Here is a 5,256-nt window from a genome sequence, read left to right on the forward strand (position 1 = left end):
GACTTAATGCTGAACCCACAACCAACCGTAAATCATATTTGGCTTCAAATCCGCTGTGGACAGGAAAGGAGAAAACGTAAACTAGAGCACACAGGTGTTACCTGAAGCACGCTGGAGGGGAGATAAAGTCAGGCATAAAGACTATAAAACTAAATTTGGATGTCAAGGGGGCTGTTCAGTCTCTGAGTCTGGAAATCTTCTAAACTAGGGCAAATTGTCCAGTATTTGAGGTGGTTTGGGTAAGGTCTTACCTGAAGCTGAGACAGGGACTAAGTGCTGAATTCATTCCTCCAGGACTCTGCACCTAAGGGAGCAACGCACCTATTGAATCAGCACACTCCCCAGGATCCATCCTAACATTGGATTGTGTCTGTGAAAAAGAAGGAAGTTAAGTCAGGATTCCCTGACTAAAACTAGTTAATGCAAACACTGAAAAGCCCAAGTACTACCAACACAGCTTTTGGAAGCAAAAACAGAAAGAAAAGCTTTAAAAGAATAAGACGGAAAATCACTTCTGAGCCTGTCTTCCCCCTGCCCCTCAAATTCCATTTGGTGATATGAGGGTCAGAATTGCGCAGGACTGGGATGTTTTTCTCTCACATGTCACTGTTGTATTGAGCCCTTCCAGGCATGTGCAGAGCTTGTCTTCAGGAGATTAACTTTCCAAAGCCAAAATGCTTGACCAACTTGAAATCTATTTGTGGAATTTATTGTTATTTTCAACACTGAACCATGAGAAGTAAATTCAACAAATAAATTTCTAATACTCTCACCCATCATGAAATATCTCTCAACTTCTTAAAGTGTCCAAGAACTAGAGAGAACTGGGGAATGTATCATTACCTTAGTCTACTTATATATTCTTTTCTTTTCTGTATCTTGGATTCTGACCTGAGAAAGAGTTGTTGTTCTGATTACTGTCAGTGACTCTGGATAATGTGTTTTTTTCACCAGGAGAAGCCTTGAATGTTTTTCTTTGAAACTTGTTAGCAAAGAGAAATATAGTTTCCTTTGACATGACTTGAACAAAATCCATAAAGTAGTAGAACAAGAAGACACTGGGTGAAAGGAAGAACTATGTTTTTTTGTTCCTCAGGTAGAAGACAAAAAAATTAATTTGTTCCTCCTGAGAATTTTTAGTATTTGGAAAATGAATGGCAACTCTTAAATGGATATTGAGAATCATCTTTAAAGGGAAAATTTTATAGTTGTTTTATAAATAAGATGTTTGCAAAGATGAAAGTGTATATTATATATGTTAATGTGTGGCAAAACCAATACAATATTGTAAAGTAAAAAAATAATAATAATAAACATGATGACATATTACATTTGTTTCAGATATACAACATAATGATTCAGTACTTGCATATAGTGTAAAACAATCACCAAAATAAGTCTAATTATCACTTATCACCATACATAGTTACAAAACATTTTATCTTGTGAAAGAATTTTTTAAGATCAAATTTCTCAGCAATTTTCAAATATGCAGTACAGTATCATTAACTACAGACACCATGCTGTACATTACATCTCCATGCCACATTTATTTTATAACTGGAAGTTTAAAACTTCTGCCCTCCTTCATCCATTTCACTTATCCCCCACCCCCGACTCCGGCAACCGCCGGTCTGTGCTCCGTGTCGAGCTTGTTTGTTGTTTTTTATATGCCACATCTAAGTGAGATCCTGTTTCTCTATGTTCTTGATTTTAATGATTTTCTCCTACCATTGAAAATTCAAATATCTCGTCATAAATTTCAGCAAGCATTTATAACTTCTTGAACTACTTACAAAGGTAAAAGAATATTCTAGCACATATTATCTCTGCTTTTAATTAACCCACCGAAAAAGAAAAAGGAACATTTTAACATTCCATTAAAGAAAATGGAACGTTAATGTGAACATGATAGTAAGAATTTGTGAACACTTAGGAAAAGAATCTGGATAAATGAGTTTTTCTCTAAGTGTTCACAAATTCTTACTGACTATCATGTTCATTGGATAAATGATCCAATAACAAAAGAAGGATTATGAATGTACCTCAGACTAATGATTGACTGGGAATACACTGTTGTATTCTCGGAATACAATATTGGGGACAATGGGTTCCAAAGGAAAAATAACTAACATTGGTTAAATATCTACAGCTTGAAAAATCTCTTTTACTTAGACCATCTCACTTAATTGAAAAATGGTAGAGAGAAAGAATGCTTATTGAGAGTCAGGGATGTACAGACACATTGCAAGCACCGTCCAGGTACCATCTAAGGTGTCACCAATGTCTCACAATAATCCTGAAGTGTCTTTGGCTTTGATAATCTCTCAGAGCCTCAGAGTCTTTAAGTGATTTATTGGCTCTGATTATTACTGCTGTGTAAGAATTTGCCCCCAAATGTAGGAGTTTAAAACAACACTCTCTCTCTTCAGATTTGTTGGTGAGGAATTTAGAAGACAATGGCTAGCATTTCTCATGGTCTCTGAGGTGGTAGCAGCCAGATGGCAGTGGGGCTGAGGTCCTTTGGCTTCAGTCCTGGGCTGCCCTGGTGGCTCACCTGTAGGACTGGCAGAGGCTGCTGGCTCTAAGCTGAGAACTCAGTTCAGTCACTCAGTCGTGTCTGACTCTTTGTGACCCCATGAATCGCAGCACGCCAGGCCTCCCTGTCCATCACCAACTCCTGGAGTTTACCCAAACCCATGTCCATTGAGTCGGTGATGCCATCCAGCCATCTCATCCTCTGTTGTCCCCTTCTCCTCCTGCCTCCAATCCCTCCCAGCATCAGGGTCTTTTCCAGTGGGTCAACTCTTCATATGAGGTGGCCAAGTTATCGGAGTTTCAGCTTCAGCATCAGTCCTTCCAATGAACACCAATGACTGATCTCCTTTAGGATGGACTGGTTGGATCTCCTTGCAGTCCAAGGGACTCTCAAGAGTCTTCTCCAACACCACAATTCAAAAACATCAATTCTTTAGCACTCAGCTTTCTTCACAGTCCGAAGAAGTCCTTTTCATTAAGGGGGACTGGAATGCAAAAGTAGGAAGTCAAGAAACACCTGGAGTAACAGGCAAATTTGGCCTTGGAATGTGGAATGAAGCAGGGCAAAGACTAATAGAGTTTTGCCAAGAAAATGCACTGGTCATAGCAAACACCCTCTTCCAACAACACAAGAGAAGACTCTACACATGGACATCGCCAGATGGTCAACACCAAAATCAGATTGATTATATTCTTTGCAGCCAAAGATGGAGAAGCTCTATACAGTCAGCAACAACAAGACTGGGAGCTGACTGTGGCTCAAATCATGAACTCCTTATTTATTGCCAAATTCAGACTAGAAAGTAGCGAAAACCACTAGACCATTCAGGTGTGACCTAAATCAAATCCCTTATGATTCAATACTTGCATATATTGTAAAACAATCACCAAAATAAGTCTAATTAACACTTATCACCATACATAGTTGCATAGTTACAGTAAAAGTGAGTAATAGATTTAAGGGACTAGATCTGATAGACAGAGTGCCTGATGAACTATGGAAGGAGGTTCATGACATTGTAGAGGAGACAGGGATCAAGACTATCCCCATGGAAAAGCTGAGAGCTCAGAGGGGACCAATGACCAAAATACCTGCATATAAACTCTTTAATCATGGTGGTCTCAGTATAACTGGCCTTCTGCCATGATGACTGGCTTCCCATGGAACAAGTGCGCCACAGGGCTAGGTAGAAGCTACAATACATGGCTCTTTCTGACAAGCCTTGAGAAACACTAGCATTGCTTCTGCCTTATCCTGTTGGTTGAAGCAATCAGAAGCCCACCAAGACTTCAGAGAAGGGGACATAAAGCCTACATCTTGTTGAAAGAAATGTCAAAATATGTGAGGGCCATGGTTTAAAATTGCCATACTCATTCAAAAACAGAAAGGATCCACTAAAAGTTGTTATAAAAAATAAAACTTCTGATTGCAACTCAGGGTGAGTGTATAACAAGATTCTTTAAATTTTCAAATAATAGAAATTTATTGCTACTAAGGGTGAGACTAAAATAACATAAAGGTCGGTGAATCAGATCACAGGAAAAGCAAGATGACTCTGACTTTAGTTAAGAGTGCTGCTCAGTACCACTGTGGGAATTTTTATCCTGAAACTACATCGGCTTCTCTGTGCATGTTGGCTGTTTGTCAAGCTCTGAGACCATTATCTTCATAATACTCCTAGTACCAGCCAGAAGGAAGGGGCTCCTGCTCCTTGGTTCAAATTTGAAATATTTTAGAGAATGATTCAGGAATTTAGTTTTTGTCACATGTACACACTAGTTCAATGACAGGTCATAGTTGAGTCATGTGGGTGGAACAATCATTACTAGAAAATTGACAGGTGGATAGAATAGGAAGAAAAATAGTGAAAAATTGTGCACTCTACAGAAATCAAGAGAGTTTACATTTATTAGTGAGCTACCAAATTATTTTGCAGAGAAATGCTTTGGGAAACTTCCGTAAACCTTACACATTAAAAAAAAAAAATTCAGTCTTTAACTCTCAGTAAACCTTTTGTTGTTTAGAGAATTCCTCGAAAGCTGAGTGAGAGGTAGATTTAGCTGGTAGAGTAACAGCCAGAAGGCAGAGCTGATGCTCAGCCTTCATCACCTTCATCTACAAAATGCCTATCAGGTATTTTCGCTTGATGATCTCATTTATCCACACATCAGCTAAGGACAGGTTTATCTTCAGTTTCCAGATAAGAAACCCGAGACCTAGAGATTTTCAGTGACATCATCCCAGTCACAGAGGGAATGAATGGTAGAGCTAGGGTTTAAAACTCAGATTCACTCTCCTAGTCCAGTATACTTTTCACTTTGCCACAGACTCTCCTGATGGATGACTTCAGATTCCTTGATGGCATCACAGATGGAAAAAGTATCTTCTCCTGGAGGGTCTAATCACTCAACTATTTAACCTTAGAGTAGCTGCCAACTGGAGCAATTTTGGCCTCTTTAGGTCAAATCTGCCATTTTTTTTAGAACTTAATTTATTTTTAAATTGAAGGATAATTGCTTTACAGATTTTTTTTTTCTGTCAAGCCTCAACATGAATCAGCCACAGGTATACATATATCTCCTCCCTTTTAAGCCTCCCTCCCATTTCCCTCCCCCATCCCACCCCTCTAGGTTGATACAGAGCCCCTGATTGAGTTTCTTGAGCCATCAGCAAATTCCCATTGGCTATCTATTTTACATATGGTAATGTAAGTTTCC

The sequence above is a fragment of the Capra hircus genome, chromosome 15, assembly GCF_001704415.2.
Source record: "Capra hircus breed San Clemente chromosome 15, ASM170441v1, whole genome shotgun sequence".
Lineage (NCBI taxonomy): Eukaryota > Metazoa > Chordata > Mammalia > Artiodactyla > Bovidae > Capra > Capra hircus.